Source organism: Equus asinus, chromosome 6 (assembly GCF_041296235.1).
Source record: "Equus asinus isolate D_3611 breed Donkey chromosome 6, EquAss-T2T_v2, whole genome shotgun sequence".
NCBI classification, from domain to species: domain Eukaryota; kingdom Metazoa; phylum Chordata; class Mammalia; order Perissodactyla; family Equidae; genus Equus; species Equus asinus.
Window position 1 is genome coordinate 94,342,786 of NC_091795.1, and position 23,495 is coordinate 94,366,280.

A 23,495-nucleotide genomic window follows, 5' to 3' on the forward strand; every position below is an offset into this window, starting at 1 on the left:
TACCCCACACACACCACATACAATACACACATCTCACATAGCACACACACACATCCCACACACAAATCACACACCACATAGCACAAACCACACACGACATACACACATCACACACCACACACACATACACACCCCCCACACATACGCACGCCATCCCCCTGCCTTTACACTGGTACGATCCCCCCCATGACTGTTTGGCAGCTTCACTCGACTCTCAGGCTCCCAGCAGAGGAACCCGGGCCTGGTTGGGGGTGTTCTCAGGGTTAGGGCCTTTCCAACACGTCAGCATATGGAATGACCAGGATTTCACTTCTGGGAATTTTCTTACCTTGGAGAAAATAGTGCAGGGCATGCTTACCATTCATTCCTTCCTTCCTTCCTTCCTTCCTTCCACAGCGTTTTAGAACTTCCTAGGCTCACACAGATCTATCATGCACCAGGACCTGCGATGTGAAAGGCCCCCTGCGGGCCCGACACGGAGAAAAGTGTGCCGGGCCCGGGCCCTGCTGGGGCAGGTGTGGGGGGGCCATTGGAGCTGCTGTCTGGGAAAACACTCACCCAGCGGAGAACGGCCAAAAGCACCCTCCACGAGGAGGCATGGTGTGTGAAGGTGTGAACATGCTTGCCATGGCTGGAGAGAGGCTGCCCTGAAGGGACACAGCTGGCAAGGCGGGCAGGGCCAGCCTGTGGACTTTATCCTGGGGTACAAGGAGCTCCAAACAGCATCTCAGTTTCAATGACTCATAGACCTAAACTTCTGGGGAGCTTCCCACCAGTAAGTACGTCGGCCTGCTACACACCTCTGGGCCTGTTACCTCTCTGGCACCTTCCTGGGCAATGACTGGACTAACAATACGACAGTACTGAACAGAACAGAATAGTATAGAACAATATAGAACAGTACAGGACAATATGAAACAAGTGGATAGATTAACAAATGCAGGGTGTGGGGAGGAGGGGCCGGCTAGGGGAAAGAACAAAAGATACCATCAAATCCCGGGAATTCAGACTAATTACTCAAAGGGCAGTCCAAATTTGTAAAGTGAGTCAAAAAATATCTGAAGAAGTACCTCTGAATTCTTTTTCAGGCAAAGGGTAAAGACTGGAACGACAGAGCACTATGAGGTAGATGTGTGGGCGTTTGCAAGGAACAGATAAGAACTAGTTACTATCACATTTGTCACCCACCTTCAGACAGAGCCGGAGGCCTTGGGAAGTCCCATCTGTGAAACAACGTGGTCCCCGGGGCACATCTGAGGTCTAAAGAATGTCTTTGTGTCTATCGCCGGGGGAGGCTCCCAGCACCCAAGACGTGCACTGGCTCAGCCGGAACTGACGGCCCTCTCCCCAGGATCTCGGGCAGCGCCATCCATTTAGCGCTTTTCCCAGGAGATGGCAGAAAGCTATATTTCGGCCAGCTTCCTGCTTGCGTGATGGCCAAAATTCTCAACTCATGGGCCCCAAACAAACCATTTCCAAACTTTGAATCCATGGCCTCCAGATGAATGAGGCTTGGCCACATTCTAAGATCCCTTGGGTAGAAACGGCGAGAAGAAATGTCGTAAATGTTAGACTTGAGAGGTGTTTTCAAGACAGGGTGGCCCCCTGGGGTTTGCGCACCCTGACGACCGGCTCCAGCCTCGGGGGGAGGCCCACTCGGTGAGGACTGCCCATGGCAAAGCTCCAGAGGGAGGGCTCCAGCCAAACGCCAGCCTGGCATCGCTTACTTATGGTTCAGTACACCAAGCCAAAGTTTGTGTGTGTGTTTTTTTAAAACTTGGAAGAAAACTTCCAGTGAATCATCTCATATGCCATTTGATTCATGTTTAATGCCTCTGGGAAGAAATAAAAACAGTAAGTCATTCTCAATAAAAACGGCATCAGCCAGGCTCTCACAGACGGTGACGTGCCAGCTGCCCCTTGGTGGCCCCAGTGGCTACCGTCTTGACTTGTCATTAGAGAGTGTGTTTCTAATCAGGAGTGGAGACAGCTCATAAAAGCTGCCCTTTGCCATTTTTATTCTTTAAATCACAACACCAGAAGCCATAGATTCTGCAGGGAGAGTTGGGGTCAACACACAGACTCACACAGAAAGGGTCGGTCAACACACATTAAGTGAGCACCTACTAAGTGAAAATCACAGCGCTGAGTGTTTGGGATACACAGAGCACGAGGTGCTCTCACGGTCCTGTTGGGAAGGAAGGCATGAATTCCTTCTTTCCACCTCCACACCAGTTACTTCCTACTGTGAGCCAGGCACCGTGCTTGGGTGCCGGGAGGCAGGAGGGGGAGCGAAGGAAGGTGGCAAGCCAAGAGGAACCCACAGACTCCAGCTTTCAGGCTGGGGTCCAGGCCCTTTCCTGACCCTTTTCCCCCAAGGACGCAGAGCTGAGTTCCATTCACCCAGGGCACGGCCAGGAATAATCACATAACCAATTAGCACAGCGCTTGAAACAGAAGGAGCACGCGGTCACTGGTGAGAGGATGGCGGCCAGGAGAGAAGGTCCAGCTGATGTGGGTGCTCCCTCCAGACACCAAACTCCTCCACAGCTCCAGCAGTTTTGCAGTGGACCTGTGGCCCGATGAGCACCGTCCAGTGTGCCCTTGAGAGCCCACCCTCCTCGCGCCCCCAGCAGAGACCTTCTGACCCGGAGTCTCTGACTTCAGTGGAAGAGCCAGCTTCCTGGAGCCCCTCTGACATCCCAGGAACAGCCAACAGAGCAAACACTTGCCCAGCATGTTCCCAGGGAGCATGTCTGAGCTAAAAATTTGCAGACGGGGTCTGACAAGTCCAAGAAGACTCAAGCACTCAACAGGACACAAAATGTGAAATCTGGGCCCTGTGCCTGGGACTGTGCTGGACGCCTGGGCAAGTGAGGAGGGTCAGTGTGGGCTTGGTGATGTGGACAGGCAGAGCCCGAGGGGGCGCAGACCTGGTTTGGGCAGGGGCCCAGCCCAGGTGCCAACAGGCAGCAAGATCTCGGGGACATTGCTTGACCAGTCATTCAATGTGAGCCTCCCTCTCTGGCCCACCCACTGGGCCCTGAGCAAAGACTGACTGGCAGTTAAGGTGTCCTTCCTCTGACCTTTCAACTCCCCAGCAGGTGGTGAGCTGGGGCTGGGTCTCGCTCACTCAGGACCCCACACAGTGCCTCATGTGGGAACATACCTGGAGCAGAAGCCAAGGCACTGATTCCCTCGCCCAGTGCTGGCAGTCCTGCAGAAGGGCCAGAACCACGGTCCCAGACCCTTCATTGACTCCACAGCAGTGAGAATGCCAAGCCAAGTCGTGCGTACCCACAGTGTGTGTGTGTGTCTGTGTGTGCGCGCGTTTGCCCACAATGCTCATCATGCCGGATCTGCCCCTGCGGTTGAGGGCTGAAAGGGACACCCACAGGAAGTGCTACTGCTAAGTCGTCACCCCAAGTCACTCTAAAAATAACCCTCACGTACAACACGGAAGGGTTTCCTTTTTCTGGTGCCCTGCCTCAAAACCACAGCCGTTTCCACAGAGCAGGCCACTTCAGGAAGCCAGGTGGACGGTTCTCTGAGAGGTCCACCTGGGATCTGCAGAGTAGTCAACGCTCTGGGGGCCACAAGCCCAACACCGAGAGGAGAGGTTGCCTGGGGTCACGCTCTCCCAGCCCCCTCTCCTGCAGAACCCCAAATCTCCATGCCCCTGGTAATCACCTCTTCCAGAAGAACTGTGGTTAAAGAAACTTCTGTGAGCAAGAATTACTTTTGAAACGTTTGGGAAGGTCACTATGTAAAGGACCCAGAGGGCCCATCGTACAGAGCGATCGCAGCCATGCTGGGATGCGCCTATCACCTCCGTTCCTCGCTGGGTAGTGTTGCGCGGGTCCTGCCCCTCGGGGAGGATCTGCACCCCCATCTGCTCACCCCTCCAGCGGCACCGATCTCCTTGCTGCTCTGGAAGGCTCCGGCACGCTCTCCTGCAGCCCTGTGCACGGGCTTCCTCAGAGGTAACACTGCTCCTTCACCTCCCTCAGGCTTCGCCCAAGGCGTGCCTCAGCGACGCCTCCCCCCAGCACAGTCTCCAGAACTGAAGCCCCAACACACCATCTTTATCCCTCTTCCCTTCTTTATTTTTCCTCTCTTTATTGAGTTCATCGTTCCTCTCCCACCGACTGGAACGTAAGGTTCCTGGGTCCAGGCTTTATTCTGGTAGGGTGTCCACTGGCAGCCCCGGCCTGGAAGCTTCCTAGCACAGAGTGTGTGATCAGAGTATGTGTGTTGAGTGAATGGATGGATGACTGCTGCTGGGAGGCTGGGATTCATGGGCTGAGCACGCAGATGCCTCTTCTCCGGGGCCTGGGGACAGGGCAGGCAGAGGTGGAGGACGTGGGGAGCACACCCCACTGTCTATCACAAGAGGGGCAAGGCAGAGAGCAGGAGTCCTCCTGTTTACGGTCACCTGACCCAGGATATCCACGGGCAAGGATGTTCACATGTGAGAAGTACCGTCTGACTCCCCGAGTTCCTCATCTCTTGGTGGTGGGGTGGGGGTTACTGAGTATTTGCTGGGTTTGCACTGAAATACCCAGGGGGTCTCAGGGTGGGAAGAGACACCATGGACCACTTCCTGTCCCGCCTTGTGACCCCTTTGCCTGCTCTAGCATCCTGATACCTGGCGGCCAGCCTCAGCGGGACCGACCTGGCCAGGCGCCTCCACCCCCCACCTGCCACGCCTATGCCAACCCACGAGCTCCCAGCTGGAACAGCTGTCTGCAGGCAATGCCCAGGGAACGAACGCAGAACCAGATTTTCTCCGTCCCGATTCCCAGCTCAGGAGGGCTGGTGGAAGGAGACAGAATTAGTGAAAGCAGCGCCTTCCACACGTAGTTATGTCTGTTTCCTTTGGGGAGAAAAGCCCAGAGACCCATTCGCCAACCTGTGCTCTGAGGCAGAGGCCCCCGCCTGGGTCCCTCCTCCCAATCCAGCGAGTGCTTTCACAAGGATGAGCAGGAGAGGGAGAAGCACCAGGCAGTGGGAGAAACTCCCCTCCCTCAGGAGGACCAAGGCAGGCGGCGCAGCCCTGACGTCCAAGCTAGGGAGGTGGGAACCCCGCCCAGGGATGCGAGCTGGAGAGCCGGGCTCGGCCCCGGAAGTCGTGCCACGGCATCTGTGCTGGCATGAGAGCAACCACGCTCCGGGTCTGCTGGGAGGCTGTTGGATCTGTTGAGGAGCCTCAAATGGTATCGGCAACTTGGCATCTGTCTTGAGTCCCTTGTCTCCCCCCAGACACACTGGCTGTCATGCTGGGCCCCCAGCAACCTCTGAAATTAAGGAGGTAAGGCTTAAACAGGTTTTGGTCTAGATCTTAGCCGCATGGCTGAGCTCAAAGGCGACTCCTTGCTAGGAGATGAGATTTACAAAGAGCTGTCCTCTGCCTTGAGGGTCTAGAATTCCAAACTTTCTGTGGGGGCTCTAAGGCAGGCTCTCCTGGGCTGGGTATGGCTCCTCCCCCATAGCTGCCTCCTCCCACCTTCAGCAATGGACCCACGTCCTTGGCCTCAACTGACGCTCACAGTACCAGGAGGGCAGGCTGATGGCTAATAACAACACTCTGATAGTTACTGGGCTGGGAGGAGGAGAGGAGGTTGGGGGCCACTGAGGCTTCTCCAGCCCCAGGCACCACCCTGGACACTTTATTCTTAGCTTTAATCTTGCAAGACCCCAGAGAGGGAGGGTGACTAACCCTCCTACAGATGGGAACTCGGGGAGGCGCCAAGCAGCCCGGCAGGATCTGGAGTGCACGAATCCAGAGTCAGAGGCCTTTCTCCCCCGTCACCTGCTGCCCTACTTGGGAACAGAACTGAACACTCAGCTCAAGGAGAGGGACAGACCCTATCGCAAAGCCAGCAGGCTCAGTGCAGCCAGCAGGACGGTAAGGGTCCCAGAGGAGCCCAGAGCCCCCTGGAGGACAGAGGGCAGCAGTCAGTTCAGCCCTGGGCCGGGCAGGCTTCGAGAAGGGATGAAACCCCCAAGTTCAGTCGTATGAGACAGACAGGAGTGGTCCAGGCTAGTGAGGGGGAAAAGGGGTCCAGGCAGAGTGCAGCAGCTGAGCAAAGGCCCGGGGGCACATTCAGACGTCTATGCACGTCGCTTTCACGAGAGGCTCCCTCGAACCCACAGCAGTCAGTGGTTGAGATGGACTAGGAGGCTGGCAGATTCAACAGACCAAGGGCCAGGAAGCCCTGTAATTACTCTGGACTTTCCCCCGTGTGAGAAGGGCAGTGGGCAGCAGGGCTCCAGGTAGGGGGACCAGGCCTGGTTAGGGCCTGGCCAGGTAGAGGGCAGGAGGGAGATGGTGCTGTGGGCGAGAAAGAGGCTCGCGTGGGCAGTCTTTTGGGGAGGTGGGAAGGGCAGCAATGTGAGGGAGAAGTGCATGAGTGGCCGAGACTGGAAGCGGGGTGGGTGCACAAGAGAAGGGGGCATTTGAACCCCAGCTCCCAGAGTGGACAGTGTGGCTGAGGTCCCTGGTGTGGCCATGGGAGAGGGGGTCAGGCTGAGAAGGGGGGTGGGGGAGGCTCAGTCCTGGGACCCCGTCACCTCTAGGGGGGTGGGTGGGTCTGGGTGGAGGGGGCAGAGGGGAGGACGACAGAGATGCGGGTGGCAGGTGGGGGACAGCTCTGAGGCAAGCGCCTCAGTGATCAGGGGCCCTTGAGGCAGAGGCCCACCACGTCCACCCTGCAGTCTGGGGTCACGGGGGGCAGGCTGCAGCAGGGCTCTGCGCCCTTGCAGACCCAGCTTCTGCGGATGACGGAGAGGCCATCTACCCAGGAGGGCGGCCCTAGGCGTCCTGTGGGAGGAGCCCAGGGCATGGGGATGAGGGCTTGGGAGCACTGGGGGCCTGGACAGACAGGGGCTTTCAGGTGCATGGGACTGTGAGGGGAATGGAAGAGAAACACGAAGACAGAAATGCCCTCTGCCCTCCCACCGCGCATCCTCTTCAAAGTCACTCTTCACACTCTGAGGCCCTAAGTCGCCCCAGTGGACACATCCCCACACCAAAGCGCCCAAGGCCGAAGGATTTACCCAGAACAACCGGCCGATTTCAGACAAGAACCGAGATGACTGTGGGGCCTGGGTGGGCTCTTTCTCCGCGAGCTTCAGTCTCCTGACCTGCCTCACGGGGGTGCTGGGCAGGCGGTCCCCCCTGCTCTTTCCACCGAGCTGGGTCAAGCCCCGGCACACCGGCACGCGGGCAGGACCCCAAGGAGGGACAGAGGCCCCCCACCCCCTAGTCCATCCGGCCTCCCAGAGTGACTTACCCAAGGCCAAGCGGAGGTGGAGACAGAGCAGGGATCAGAACCTCTGGGGCCGGTTCCGTGTCCTTGTGCGGTCTGCTAGACCATGCCCTGGAAGAGAGGGTGGCCAGGTCACACGGGTGTGCACACCCCGGCCCAGAACCCGCTGCCTTTCTCTCCAGTTGCTTCTGCGTGCCTGTGGGGGGTATCCACAGCCTTTTCAAGCCCCACACCAAGTACAGAAAAACCCTGGCTCCTGGTCCCCGTCTAGCAGCGTAGGGCAGGGTCATGGGCATGTGTACCTCCTGCACCAGGAGGGAAGGAAGCCCACACACCCTGATCGGAGAACCTCCGGTGAGATGCTGGCCACCCCTTGGGTGATGGTCACCGGCTATCACAAAGCTGGGCATGGCCTATGGCCTCTGTGGTCTGCAAACCCAGGTTCAAGAGCTGGCAGCATCACTGAGTCAGTGCAGCCCATCACTACATGGCCTGTGGCCATACCTGACGCTCTGATCCTCGGGGTAATTGTGGGGCCCAGTGGGTTGTGTGCACCAAGACCTGGCACAGAGTGGCCTCACAGGAGCTCCCACAGCCAAGCTCTGGGCCCTGCATGCAGCGGGTGGTCAGAAGGCATCACCGACCTCCAGCCAACCACTCAGAGTCACACAGTCACTATGAGAAGAGAAACTCATACACCGTGGGCCCCGATCACTCCCCACCTTCAACCATCACTACCGGCTTCTGGCACAAACATTCCAGACGCACCATGTGCATGGCTAACGGACGGGCCAAGCTCCTCCTTGACCTCCTTCTGTGGACTGGCAGCACCCTGTACCTGAGATGTAACTACAATATTCTCATGGCTACCGTCCCTGCTTGGCTGGGTGCCCTGCTAAAAGCTTCCTATGCATTTACTTGCATTATCCAATTTAAGCCTCCCGACAGCCCTAAGAGGTAGGCATAATTATTAACCCCATTTTACAGACAGGGAAACAGATGCGTAGAGAAGCTAAGTACTTGCTCAAGGTCACATATCTTCTAAGTGGCAGAGCCAGGATGGAACCCAGACAGTCCCAGGCTCTTACGCCCTGGGTTATCCTGCCTTCCCCAGCTGGCTGGCTCCTTCTTGACCTCTCTTCTCTTAAATGCAGTGTCTTCACCTGAGAGCTCGCTTTTCTTCCTAATCTAGACACATTTCCCAGTTTCTTCCTCGTAATACACGGTTCTCTGCCCCCGCACAACAATCTTGGTTTATATGCACTCGCTGGAGTGGTCCTGAGGACAGGAACCAAGTAGTCTGCCCACCCTGGAAAACCCAGCCCCGCAGGGTTCGGGTGCAATGGGGCTCCCCTCGCTCCTGCAGAATGAGGGGCTGCATCTCCCTGCAATTGACTGCGAGCTCCACGACAGGGGGAGGGGTCTTCACCTCTGTGCAGCTGGTCCTGGCCCAGAGCCTGTATGCAGCAGGTGCTCAATAAATAATCGATGTTTGACAAATGAATGCCCCAAAAAGCATCACGTGGACATTCCTGGAAGCAGGGCGCACTCTGCTCAGGGTTAAAGTGCTCCCCTGTTTCACTAGGACAGAACTTCACCTGTCAATTATATCATTTAAACTCACTGCTGGGATTGAAGACCTGAGTAGAAAAGCCACGCCCCCTCCTACCAGAAACTCACTCAAACGTCCCTGCGCTTTTAGACAGCACTATACAGATATACTTTTTAAATAGACTTTATTTGTTAGAGCAATTTTATGTTCATGGCAAAATTGAGAAGAAAGTACAGGGGGTTCCCACGAGCCCCCTGCCCCCCACGTGCACAGCCTTCCTGCTATCGATGTCCCGCGCCACAGACGGGGACATTGGTCACAGTCGAAGCCTACACTGATACAAATCATCACCCCAAATCCACAGCTCGCTTAGGGTTCACTCTGGTGCTGCATGTTCTGTGGGTTTGGACGAATGTCTGACGACGGGTGTCCACCATCGCAGGGTCACACAGAGGGTTTCACTGCCTAACCCCTCTGTGCACGCCTCACCCCTTACTTTCCAAAGGTGCTTTCAGGGCAGCCATCTCAGCCAGGTGATCTCACAGCTCTGTGAGCCCTGCTTTGACATGTAGCAAAGTCAAGGCCCAGAAGGTCGAAGGCCCTCCCCAAGGTCACCTTTGTGAAAACTAGTAACAGAGCCAGCCGCAGAATGGGCTAGAAGCCTTGAGTCAGTCGTCATTTTATCATCCCACCCTCCACATGGCCCTGGCAGGGAAAGCCCACTCTAATCCCCAGTTTACAGAGGAGCAAACAGACTCAGGGACACTTGCCAAGGTCACACGCAGCTAAGTGGGACGGCCAAAACGCAAATCCCTAAGCCTGTGCTGTGCTCTCTCCAGACGCCCTGGGTAATTACGGGGCTTATGGGAGGCCGTGGGAACGCAAAGAGCAAGCGCCCCCTCAGGTCAGGGCGGGGGGATCTGCTTTCCTTGGACTGGAGAGCAGGTGCGCCCCCAACCTGTGGCCCTCTTGGTGGGACCCTGCCCACCAGGACACATTTTTCTACTACAATGCAGGATTAATGCCACCAGGCCCCCTGGTTGCAAGTCAGTCGGCTGTCCAGCTACAAAGGCCCCACCATTTCCAGCCTCTTGGGGGCAGCCTTGCATGCTCAGTGACCAGCTCAGTGACAGGTGAAAGCATGTCTAGTGCACAGGGACACCTTCTATCGTAGCCCTTCCCGCCTCACCATGAACACACACCAGCTCTTACGGGAAAGTGCCGGCTGGTGGGGAGAGCAGAGGAGGAGAAGCTCTGGTCCTGGATGCGCCTCTGCCGCTGAGCGGCCCCGTGGCTTAGAGACAGACTGTGATCTGCGCCATCATCAGTTTCCCCATCTGTGACAAAGCGGGTGGGCCGCATCCCCGTGTAGGCTGGGCCAGCTCCCATACCAGGCTTCCTAGCAGAAGAAGGATGCATCATGCCAGAGGCCTAGAAGGGGATGGAGCCGGCTGCTTGGGAACACTCCATTAACTCGAATTACAGATTTCCTCCCGGCTCTATCGCTAAGCCACAGGGACTCCCTGGCCACCAGCTTTCCCGTGACAGATAAAGATTAAGTCATTGCTCGAGGTGGAATCAAGTAGCAGAAGCCATTATGCAGAAATAATTATGTTGAGTTATGTCTGGTTGCTCCTGACTCCTGCCTAGCAATTGTCTTACAAATGGTCGTGCCCCTTCCTCTCCAGGAGAGCAAACTGCAGAGGCCTAGCTGGTTCAAGCAGACCTACTGGGCACAGTTCTGCCATCCAAACTGCTCCTGCCAGGTGGGCATCGGCATCCTAGGGGAAGGTCCTCTGTGACATCCTTCCACTGAGCACTTGGGAGAGGAGATGCAGCCGACAAAGGCCCCCGGGAGCGGCACACCCACATGCACCCCTGCACTGGACCCTCCTTCCAGGCCCACTTCACCTTCTCCGTGGGGCCCTTCCTGACACCCAGACCTCCCGAGTCTTTTGTTCAGGTCAGGCCCAAACCACCTCCCTCTCTCAGGTTTGGGGTCTCCGGGGAGTGGCTTAGACAGTGACAGGTCTGACCTATTCCCGTACTCCCAGCTCCTAGCACAGAGGAGGGCCTCAGGATAGCAAGGAGAGGACAGCATGGAGGGCTGTGTGACCAGTCAGCCCGGGCTCAAATCCCAGCTCTATTATTTCCCAGCTGTGTGACCCATGATTTAACTTCTCTCTGCCTCAGTTTCCCAGTATGTAAAATGGAGATGATCACAATCCTACCTAGTTCATCAAGTTCTTGTAAAGATTGAGCTAATGCACACAAAAAAATGCCTGGTACATAGGAAGAACTCAATAGATGTCAACAGTGACTGAAAGAGCAGAGAGGCCTTAAAAACATGCTTGTAAGAGTCTAAGCCAACTAGAAAGACGCAAACTACTGAAACTGACTCAAGAAGAAGCAGACACCCTGAAAGAAAGAGGCAAACTGAAATGCCTATGACAAAGCCAGAGACTGAATGAGCAATCAAGAAATTACTCACTAAGAAAAGCCCAGGCCCAGACGGCTTCACCTAAGTCTACCAACATTTAAAGAATGTATACCAATTCTTCACAAACTCTTCCAAAAACTAGAACAGGAGGGAACCGTTCTCAACTCATTCTATGAGGCCAGTACTACCCTGATACCAAAACCAGACAAAGTCTTCACAAGAGAAGAAAGCTACAGACCAATGTCCCTAATGGACATGAATGAAAAAAAAAAAAAAACTCAACAAAATACTAGCAAACCAAACCCAGCAACATAAAGAATAGAAAGAATAATTATATATTATGACCAAGTGGGATTTATCTCAGGAATGCAAGGTTGGTTTCCCACCTGAAAATCAATTAATGTATACATCCTATCAATAAAATACAAAGCAAAAATCACACGCTCATCGCAATAGATGCAGAAAAAGCATTTGACAAAATCCAACACCCGTTCCTGATAAAAGCACTCAACTAGGAATAGAAGGGAGTTTCTTCAATCTGACATTGGGTATCTGTGAAAAACACAGCTAGCATCATACTCAATGGTGAAAGCCTGGAGGCTTTCTCTTTAAGATCAACAACGACACAAGCATGCCTGCTTTCACCCCTTTTATTCAACATTACACTGCAGGTTCTAACCAGGGCAATTAAGCAAGAAAAATAAATTCAAGGCATCTAGATTGGGAAAGAAGAAGCAAAACTATCTGTATTTGCAGATGACATGATCTAATACATAGAAAAATCAAGGAATCCATTAGAAAAACTAAGAGAACTAATAAACAAGTCCAGCAAGGTTGCTGGATACAAGATCAATATACAAAAATCAATTGTATTTCTATACAATTGCAATGAATAATTTGAAAGTTGAAATTAAGAAAACAATTCCATTAGATAGCATCAAAAAGAAAAAATACTTAGGAATAAATTTAACAAAAGAAAGGCAAAACTTACACTCGGAAAACTACAAAACTTTGTTGAAAAAAATTAAAGAATATTTAAATAACTGGGAAAATATCCCATGTCCATGGATCAGAAGACTTAACATTGTTAAGACGGCGATATTCCCCAAACGAATCCACAGATCCAACGCATTCCCTGTCAGAATCCCAGCTCACTCCTCTGTAGAAATTGACAAGCTGATTCTAAACTTCATAAGGAATTGCAAAGGACCCAAAATAGTCCAAAAAATCCTGAAAAAGAAGAAAAAGTAGGACTCACACCTCTCAATTTCAAAACTTACTACAAAGCAATAATAATAATCAGGACAATGTGGTAGTGGCACAAGGACAGAGATATAGATCAATGAAATAGAATTGAGAATCTAGAAATAAACTCTCACATCTATGGTCAACTGATATTCAACAAGAGTGCCAAGACCATCCCACAGAGAAAGAATATCTTCTCAACAAATGGTCCTGGTACAACTGGATAACCACATGCAAAATAGTAAAGTTAGACCCTCACCTCACACCATATATGGAAATTAACTCAAAATGGATCAGAGACCTAAATGTAAATAAAAGCTAAAATTATAAAACTTTTGGAAGAAAACACAGGGGTAAATCTTCATGATCTTGAATTTGGCAAAGGATTCTTAGATATGACACCGAAAGCCCAAACCACCAGAGAAAAGATAGATAAATTGGACTTCATCAAAATTTAAAACTTGCACTTCAAAGGACACAATCAAGAAAACAAAAAGACAATCCACAAAATGAGTGAAAATATTTGCAAATTATATACCTGATAAGAGACTTGTATCTAGAATATATAAAGAACTCTTACAATTCAAAGGAAAGACAAATAACTATTAAAATAGGCAAAGACTTGAACAGACATTTCTCCAAAGAAGATACATAAAAGGTCAATAAGATGTGATGGTCAGCATCACTGGTTATTAGAGAAATGCAGACCAAAAGCACAGTGGGGTACTGCTTCACAGCCACTAACATTTCTAGAATCAAAAAGTCAGATGAATACAAGTGCTGACAACCATTTGGAGAAATCGGAACCCTCATACACCACTGTTGGGAATGGAAATGGGGCAGCCACTTTGGAAAACAACCTGGCAGCTCCTCGAATGATTAAACACACAGTTATCACATAACCCAGAAACTCCACTCCTAGGTATATACCCGAGAGAAATGAGAACATATGTCCACACTAAAACTTGTACACAATGTTCATAGCAGCATTATTCATAATAATCAAAGGGTGGAAACAACCTCAACATTCATCAACAGATGAATGGATAAACAAAATGTGGTTATCTTCATACAATGGAATACCACTCAGCCATAAAGAAGAAGAGAAGTGCTGACACATGCTACAACATAAATGTACCTTGAAAACCTTATGCTAAGTGAAGCATCCAGACACGAAAGGGCAAATACTGTGTGATTCCACTATATCAAATGTCCAGAAAGGGAACTCTACAGAGACAGAAAGTAGATGAGAGGTTTCTTAGGGCTGGGGGCCCGGGTGCTTGAGGAATAGGAGGTGGTAGCTCAAGGGTATGGGTTTCCTTCTGGGGTGATGGAAATATTCTAAAACTGACTGTAGTGATGGCCGCACACATGTTGAATGTACAAAAAAACCACAGCACTGTACACTTTAAATGGGTGGGCTGTACTGGGAAGTGAATTACATCTCAATAAAACTGTTTTAAAGAAAGGACCTAAGCCCAGCCCACGCACTTCTCTACCTCAGGAGACAGAAGAGCAAGGAGCAGGCTCACAGGAGCAGGAGGCACTGCAGAGCTTCCCAGCCCTGCAGCCAGGGGACATACAGGCCTCAGCTCTTGTCACGAGACCACGAGGACCTGGCAGCCTGAAACCCGGAGCGTGGCCCCAGGAAGGTGCTGCAGGCTGAGCTGCAAAACTGCACTGGGGACACCCCCACGCCCGCCCCAGCATGCGCTCCACACGCGTGCTGAGTGCCCAACATGCTGAGCGGGTCGGGTCACCGGCCTCACTTTTGAGGGGCCCACAGCCCAGGGGGGTACACGCAGGTGCGTGCCTGATGTCGGGGGTGGGCTGCCAGACACAAGCTCCTGGGACCTCTCTGCATTTAAAGGGGTGATCCAATCCACGGTGGATGGGGGCCCAGTTCCTCAAGACACATCCCTGGTCCAGTCCGTAAGGAGGTTCCCTCGAACTCTGAGCTGTTCCTGAACCGGCACAGGCAGCCTCCCCAGGGCACTGTGGTCACCACGTAAGAAGTTACGGTTCTGGGGTCAGTCGCCCTCGTGGCCCAGGCCTGGAGGGGCTCACGGCCCATCGTCCTTGCAGGCCAGTCCTCGGGAAGGGCAGCTGGAAAAGCATCTCCCTTCCCGTGCTCGGCACCTCCATGCTTCCCGCACTAACTCTGATCTGCATGAAACCCAACGGCCTCTCCAGCCCGCTCACACCAGGGGCGGGTGTGTGCCCGAGAGATGACAAATTATTTTAATATATCCTGAAATCCAACTTAATGAGGAAGCAAAGTCACTGAGGGAGAAAAATATAGTGCGGTCTGGAGTCAAAGATGGATGGTTTTTGGATTATGACTATTTCTGAGGTGACAGTGGTTTTAGCAGGACTAACTGCACATGGCCCCCAGGTGATAAGGGCAGCTGCTCCTAGAATACTTTCACACAGCGGTTTTGCACAATGACTGCCCCTTGTAGAGGCATTTTCTTCCACTGCTCAAGTCAAGAACTGAGTTAGAGGAGGCTGTGTGTCCTGCAGGGGTCACTGGGGCTGGGGCCCGCTCTGGGAACAGCCACAGAACAGACTATGGCAAGTTGCAAGCTTCACAGAAGGGGGCAGGGCTGGAAAGGACCCCTAATGTGACAATGAACTAAACCCTGAGCCCCATGTGGCCATGCCCAGCGCCCAGCACCAGCCCATGGCCAGTCTGGGCACTGGGCACCGCTGACCGCATTCCCAACTTCTAGGCGGCGCACTCAACGTCCTCCTCTAGGCCCCATGTCCACGCCCGTTACCAGTGCACCTGAGACCTCGCCACCAAAGGAACCGACTATCTCCGACCACTTCGAAAAACCATCTGGCGTATTTACTAAAGATGCCCACATACGCCCCCTGGCCCAGGAACCAGGAATTCAACCCTGGATAGCTTCCCAGCAGAAAGATGGACATATATCCACCAAAGACATGTGCAAGAATGGAAACAGGAAAGTGCCTGCCCTGTTTACAATCAACAATAACTCACATCCCACCCCATACCAGGCACCACAAAAGAGAGACTCCTGGGACCAGGACACAGAGGTCCAGGGCTCTGTGATCATCTGTGCAGAGATTCTGGGAGACCTGGAAGAGAAAGAAGGCGGGCACAGTGAAGAGCTGGGCTAAGCTCTAAGGATGGAAAACTGCAAGGTACCAGACGCTGGGACGAAGAGAAATGGTGGAGAACAGAGGGATGAGACTGAATAAGGGCCAATCGTGGGCTTCCCTTTTCCTTCTGTCTTCAGCTGCTTCTTTCTGTGTCCCAGGGGGCTCCTGCTGGTGCTCACTGCTCGGGTCACATCTCTAGGCTAGGGCGCTTCAATGGTCACACACATCCTTTTCTTCTAAGAGCTTCTGCTCTCCTTTCCGCTCCACCAATGATCACTTCCAACCAGGATCTCTTTCCAGTTTGCTCCAGCGCAGGACAGGGATCCAGTCGATGCTCCGAGCTTCTTCCCTTCTCCCGTCACTCAAGGCACACACACACCTTTCGAGTATGTTCTAAGCATTGTGGGGGTTTTTTGTTTTGTTTTTTTTCCTGTGAGCACAATAGAAAAATAGACCAGGGAGATGCACTGGATTATTGTTCTGACATTTTGACTGTGGCTTCCTCCAGCATCCACTCCCTCTTCTTACAGCAACAATCTTCGGTTTCCTTTTAAGGGTCCACGCCGCCTCTGTTCTCAATGTATTTGACCTGAAAGGGTCTCCATCGCTGGTTCCCCCAAAGACGGGGTCTCTCTCCCATTGCACTCTACTCTGAAGACAGGAACGGCTGGGGATTCTGCAGCTGTTGGGCAGCCAAAGGGAGAGGGGATGGGCTTCCAGAGACGACGAGGACTGTGAGAACGGCGGAGCACTGGAGGTGGAGTAAATGGAGTAAAACCTTGCCCGCTCCCTGAATTCAGCAGGGTCTGGAGCCAAGCCTACCCTGGATTTTTTAGCATTGTGAAATATTAAATTCCCTTTTTGGCTTTAAGCCATTTTGAAAGTTTTTCTATCCCTTTCAACAGAGAATCCCAACTGACAGAAGACACCTTGTATTTTTTAGAAAGTAAATATGAGTAGAATCTCATCTTTTTCTAGGCTTCTCCTTTGCTAAAGGAACCTGAAATGTCCTCATCTTCCTCCTTCCGTTTGTACACATATTCCCAAAAATGTGTTCCAAGGAAAACTAGTTTGGGGTGTTGTGCCATACAAATGTTAAAAGGTGGGAGATGCTCCACGGTCACGGAAATGTGGACATTATTTCCTTCCACAAAGTTCAATTGGTTTCTTTCCTGCAGGACTTCTCAGAGTCTTTAACACACGACTGACTTATCTAACTTAAACCCTTATGGCTAAAGATTTCTGTGCTAAGGCTCCCAGGGAGAGCAACAACAGTGGCCTAACTCGCCCATGTGTGTGGCTGTGAAAGCTTATTTTCACAGAGTAACTATGCAGCAAGATTACACGAAACGCATTTCAGAAAATGGGGCTCCAGCTGGAATTCCAGACTTTGTTCTATTTCAAACCACTCAGCATTTAGGGGTCTTTTGACTTTCCCACCTGGGCCTTTTGATCTTTAAGAAAAAAAAAGAAAAGAAACAAATGGAGGGAGTAAGCATAGATTGTGATAACTGCCAGGAAAAGAACAAAATGAAGTGACCTGACAGAATTACTAGGGGACAAGGGGACAGGGGGAGACTCTACCTTTAATGCTCAGGAAAGTCCTGAGTCAGGGACATGCAGGAAGGGACAGACTTATGATGAGGGCTCCAGGTAGAGGGTTAGTTGACACACAATATTGTATTATCTTCAGGTGTACAACATAGTGACTCGACATTTATTTACATTACAAAATGATCACCCTGATAAGACTAGTTACCATCTGTCACCAAAGTTATTACAATATTGTTGACTACGTTCCCTACGCTGGACGTTACACCCCATGACTGATTTATTTTATGACTGGAAGTTTGACCTCTTACCCCCTTCACCCATTTTGCCCTTCCCCCCACCCTCCACTCCTCTGGCAGCCACCAGTTCTCTGTATCTATGAGCCTGTTTCTGTTTTGTCTTGTTTGTTCATTTGTTTTGATTTTGGGGTTTTTTTTTTTGGTTCCAGATATAAGTGAAATCATACAGTATTCCTATGTCTCTGTCCCTCTTATTTCACTTAGCATAATACCCTCTGGGTCCCTCCACGCTGTCACAAAGGGGAGGATTTCACTCTTTTTTACGGCTGAGTAGTATTCCATGTGCATACACCACATCTTCTTTATCCATTCTTCTGCCAATGGACACTTAGGCTGCTCCCATATCTTGGTTATTGAAAATAATACTGCAACGAACACAGGGGCAAATGTATTGTTTCAAATCAGTGTTTGCTTTCTTCGGATAAACACCCAGAAGCGGGACTGCTGGATCATAGGGTAGTTCTATTTTTAATTTTTTGAGAAACCGCCGCACCGAGTTACAGCCCCACCAGCAGCATACGAGGCTTCCCTCCCCTCCACATCTTCGCCCGCACTGGCTATGGGCTGTCTTTGGATGATGGCCACGCTGAGAGGCGGGAGGTGGCGTCTGACTGTGGCTTTGAGGGAGGCAGGTCACATGGAGCGGTGCTGACTCCATGGACAGGAAAGAGTATCAGCGGCTCACTGCCCTTAGCAGGACCCTTGGAACCTCTGGAGCCCCGGCCACTGCCGCCCCACCACGGCTCCCCCAGGTCACCGACCTCTGGACCGGGGGCCATAAAAACCCTGCTCTGGCCTTCTTCCCAGGCAGTGTCTGAGGCACCTCCTGTTCCAGACAGAGGAAGAAAAAGCGAACCTTTGCCAACATCGGAACAATGAGGCAGCCACAGGGGAACCATGGGTGGTCCCCGGGGAGGTGGAGAGCAAGCAATCCAAACCTGATACAGCAATTTCTATTTGGGGTGCACTCTGTCCACATTCAGCCCATTGTCAGCTGTCTATCTCAGCTGGAGAAGGAGCTGCACCCTTTTGCGGCTAAGGGGACCCTAGAAACCCGAGGCCGGAAGCCTCCAACCATCTCTGGGGGCCCAGGGCCGGAGGGGGTGCTCAAGGGCAACGACGCAGCCAGGCCTTGCCCCGCCCGCAGGGCCACCTTGCCTGCTGGATACACTGACGCCACCGTGATTTCACTTGGAAGGAAAAGTTTCAGCTGCAAAGAAGAAAAACAAAGAAAAAGGAAAACCCCCCACCTCGTCCAATCTTTTCATTTCGCAGTTGCACAAATGGAGGCGAGAGAAGGCTCTCAGGCAAGATCGCAGAGCCAGGTGGAGCCAGGCCACACTCCCCGAGTGATGGAGGCGCTGTCATGTGCCGGGCAGAGACGCAAAGATTCGGACACTCATACAAGTGCGTCTCCCAGGTGTTCAGGCTGCGTGTCACCTGTCACCTGCTGGTCACTTGTCACCTGAGCTGGGCCACGGGCCTCTCTCTTAAATGTTCTGAGAGTTTTATTAATAACGATGTTGGAGGAGAGCGAGCGAGGGCTGGGAACGAGCCATCCACACTGCCCTTTTCCTAGAAAGCCCGTGGGACAGGAGAGCACAGGAATCAGGCAGCCGGGATGGCAGCCAGAGTCCACACCCACAACCCCAGCCCGCCTCCTCCACAGCCCATGGGGTGGGCACACAGGAGTCAGGTTCCCCCCAGCTTCGTGGAGGAGGACACAGCCCAGAGAAGTTGAGGGTCCTGCCTGGAGCCACAGGGCCAGAAAGAGGAGACCATGGGCTTCAGACGCCAACCCCGGTCACTCAGGTGAGGTGTCATGGCTCCCCAAGGAGACTTCTTGGTGTCCGACCAGCGCTTCCTGCTCAGAGCTGCTGTTCCTCAGAGGACGGAGGCACCCTGGCGGCCCAGGTGCCCCCGGGCTGGTCCAGGATGCAGTGGCCGTCCACCTGCCTCTCCGCACAGCCTCCTCCGCCACCCACAATGGCCCAGCGCCCTCATGTACCATCCAAACCACACACTGTTGGGAGGGGGCGTGTAATTCTATACAGGACCAAGGAGGGCGCCACCAGGTGACAGTGGCCCAAGCCGTGGAGAACAGGCGCCCCTGGCTCTCTGCTCTCTGGCTGTGGGCCCAGGTGAGCCCCTCGCCTTAGAGGACTCAGGTAAGTCACGGCGGGGTGGTGGGGGGGGGGGGAAGGCGTGAGGAGTACCCTGACTGCACTGCCGCCCCCACATGCCCTCCCCTGGCCACAGCTGGGCAGCTGAGGATAGGAGGCTGCTCCTGAGGAGGGTGCCCCTGTGCCTGCCCTGGATGATCCTGGGCAGCAGGCACTCAGAGAGTCAGGAATGGTGTGGGTGAACGGACCAAGCACCGACCCCCGCCCCTCGTGTGGAAGAGGCCCAAAGCACGTTGGACTGGACCCTGACAGGAGGCGATGGACTCACGTGGAAGCTCTTTGAGCTCCTAGGCCTAAACTTGGAGTCTGAATGCAGCCTTTAAGGCTCGGCCTGGACAATGGGCACATTCACATACGGTGCCACTCATGGGATCATTACTCTCTCTGTTTCCACCTACAGATGGGGAAACAGAGGCTCAGAGACATCAAGCCTCTTTCCCAAGGCCACACAGCTGGGCAGTATCATGCCAGCTGAGTGCACCTGACCCTGTAGGCCGTGCTTCCCCTAGAGGCCACAGGACCTGCCCAGAGGGGATGCCAGAGACAAACCTTCTTGCCCTCAAGGTGAGTGATAAAGGAGCAAGGAAAGGGACACTAATTAAGCATCTAAGCATAATTAAGCAAGAATGCAACGCAGTGCACAGGGCGGGCCTGAGGTGGGGTCTGTGCAGAGCGCGAAGGCTGGGCGGCGGGCAGAGGGCTCCTGGCCAGGGTGCCTGACCAGTGGTCCCCTCAGGCCAGGTTCCAGGTACCCACTCTCAGCCCACCTGCAGCCCCTGGCGGTCCCTTGTGGTGTAGCATTCGAGGCCCTGACAATCAGGCCCTCATCCAGGCACCTGCTGGGGCCTCAATCCCACCAAAATGGCAGGTTAAAGATGCTGAAAATTCTGAGACTCCCTCCTGCGCTGCCTGCCCCCGTTCCCGGGCCTGGGGGTCTGTGAGGCTGCCTGTAACCCATCTACTGGGGCCCCAGACCCCTCCAGATGGAGTGCTGGGAGGGCAGGGTCTCGCTCCCTGGTCTCCCAGCCCCCGCACAGCGCCTGGAGCGTGGCAGAGTCTCAGTCAGCCTTCAATCAATGAACAGGGAGCAGGCAGCTCAGAGGAAGAAGAGATAGGAGATGAGGCTGCAGAGCAGGACAAGAGCCAGGTCGCGCAGGGCTTCTGACACTGGGGTTCAGGTCGCCTTCGGCAACAGGGAGCCATGGCAGACTCTTGAGTGAGGCACTTGGAGGAAGATTGCTGGCAGCCTGAGCAGAAAGGACGGGAGGGTGGAGGCCAGAAGCAGAGAGGCAACTTGGGCACTGATACTTGTGCAAATGGGGGATTCTCAAGGGTGACTGCAACCATGTGTGGCTTTCAGCTGGTCACAGCAGAAATCAGAAACAAAGCCCTCCCAGAGCCAGAACTCTACAGCATTGTTGTTATCAATGTCCTAGCTGCCAGACAGCCCTAAAACGCCCAGGGCCAGCTAGCACTCTGGAGCTGTGCTTCCCAAAGCAGGCAACGAGGAGGGAAAGCATGATTTCCCCACAAAGAGAGAGAAAGGAAGGCACCCCAAGTGGAAGGATCTGGACCCCCCTAAAACGCAGCCTGCAAACCAACATCCTGGAAACAGGCGTCCAGCACCAAGGAGGATCAAGGCGAGTCCTCCCGCCGAAGCCACTTACTCAGCAGCCGACAGAGCGTGCGGAGCGCGGCTGCCGTGTCTGCGAGGAAGGAATAAGCCATCTGAAAAGACAAATAAATTATTCATTCCCCACAAATGAGCAGCCGCTGGGTTCCTGCAACAGCCGCCATGCCACAAACACCCAAAAGGCTCAGCAAATCCCATTAGCGACAGCGCTCAGGCGAGCAGACACCGGATTCCGCCGGCGCCCCGCGCAGACAGCTCCCGCTTGTGATCTGCCCACGCTGCTTTCCATCTGCATCCACGAGTGAAATGAGCCCAGCATCAGATGGGAAGTCACAGCCCAGCTCGGCCCGGCCTGGGAGACCCAGGGCTCTTGTGCAGAGCACGTCTGCACCAAAGGACTTGGTTCCAAGGAGCTGCTGCTGGAGTGCTCCCCTCCAGGAGCCAAGTCATCCTCCCCATCAGGGACACAAGCCTGGAGTCGGTGCTTTCTAGAATGCAGATTCCCGGGTCCGGACAACCTCCAGAGCTAGGCCCAGGACACTGCATTTCTAACAAGTGCCCAGAGCTGAGGCCACCAGGAGGAAGCGCTCGGGTCCTGGAGTCACCCCCCCCCCCCCAGGATCAATCATGGCTCAGCTGGCCTCACACGGCTGGGCAGCCCTAGGTCAGGTTCTCGGCCTCTGGTGCCCCAGGAGCTCCAACGGGTTGTTGGGAGGATGACAAGAAAGAACACTGGCAAAGCTACTTTCATGCACTAGCGCTCAGCAGATGCCACTCACAGCTGGGTCTCTGCACAGCCTCTCATCTCCATTTTTCTATCTTTGATTCCAGTCTGCTCAGCTCATTTCACAACTGGGAAGAAAAGCGTGTGAGGAGTTTTTAAGAGTGCCAAGCCCTGGCCCACCAAAGAGCTATTTCCTCTGCCAAGGACACCCCCTAAGTGCCCAGAGAACCACTCTCCCTTCAGATGGCAGCTCACGGTCCCTCCCTCAGGATGCCCCCAGGCTTCCGGCTGCTCACTTTCATAGCACCACGCAGCTCCCCTACCTTCATTGCACTTTCCTGGGATCGGCTGCTTAGAGTCTGTAGCCCCACAGGGACCGTGGGAGGGGACAAGGACTTACTCCAGGGCCCAGCACCCCACCTGGCACAGAGCCACGTGGTCGGTGTGGGGCTGAAACAGTGAGTGTGTGACTCGTGCTGCTGGGTGTTTGACTGAAAACCTTCTCTTTGCAGAGCTGTCCTGTGTGACGTGAGGCATGGGCTGTGTCCCTCTGTCTCTGTCCTTCCACCAGGAGTCCTCTGCACGAACAACATTGCTGGCTTCCAGCCTCTCGCCCTGTTCCTTGGGGGAAGAAGTGGCTTTCTGATCAGACTGGAAAAAGAATGACCTTTCAGCCTGTGTCTCCCCATCTCCCCTACTCGCCCCTGGGAGCGGAGGTCGGCAGGTGCTCAGCTGTCAGCCTGTGACTGGGAAATTGATTTTTGGGCGTGGGTAAGCAGCAGGAAACGGATTCTGGCCATAGAGCAAGCTTGCCAGTCTAGAAATACCAGCAAAAAGGTGCGTGTGCGTGTGTGTGTATATGTGTGCATGCACACACACACAGAAATTTAGTGGTTCTCAGCTGGGGGCGATTTTGTCCCCCTGGCACATTTGGCAATGTCTGGAGACATTTTTGGTTACCACAACTGGGGTGTGGGGGACATCCACTGTCATCTATTGGGTGGTGGCCAAAGATGCTGCTAAACATCCTACAGTGCACAGGCACCCTCCCCACCCCAACAAAGCACTATGCAGCCCAAAATGTCCAGTGGGGAGGGTGAGAGACCCCGACGTACATACATTCCCCTGATGGTCATCTTTTGGTCTACCCCCAACTGCTGACAGAATCTAGTGGCAAGGGGTACGCTGATGGATCCTCACCCCTCATTCCCAAATAAAGGGTCAAAGGTCCTTCAGGGCACAGAGCCCCCTGCACACCCAGTGCTCTGGAAAGTCCTGCTCAGGCCAGTCGCACACTCCCACGCTTCTCCTCCACAGGGAAGGGCTCTAGGAAACCGAGTGTCGTGTGCAGGAAGAGTGTCGAGGGGCTGAGCAGAAACAGGAAGATGTGCAGCCTTTGTGGCTGGTTTGTTGTGGCAACCACACTTGGCAGCCTCAGCAGGTCCACACGCGTTTACACGCGTCGTGC

The 23,495-nt window shown here is 53.5% G+C and overlaps 1 protein-coding gene across 7 annotated transcripts in view; it reads right to left on the reverse strand.

Moving 5' to 3' along the window:
• Positions 1–23,495, reverse strand: part of HPCAL1 (hippocalcin like 1) — a 121,371-nt gene that overhangs the window by 21,963 nt on the left and 75,913 nt on the right. For 6 of the 7 annotated variants that reach the window (XM_044771943.2, XM_070512621.1, XM_070512623.1 and 3 more), the window contains exon 2: positions 7,296–7,382. The exons of the other annotated variant lie outside the window; for it this stretch is intronic. The gene's annotated coding sequence lies outside the window, so the exon portion shown is untranslated. The remainder of the gene's footprint in view (positions 1–7,295; positions 7,383–23,495) is intronic. 7 annotated transcript variants of the gene reach the window in all.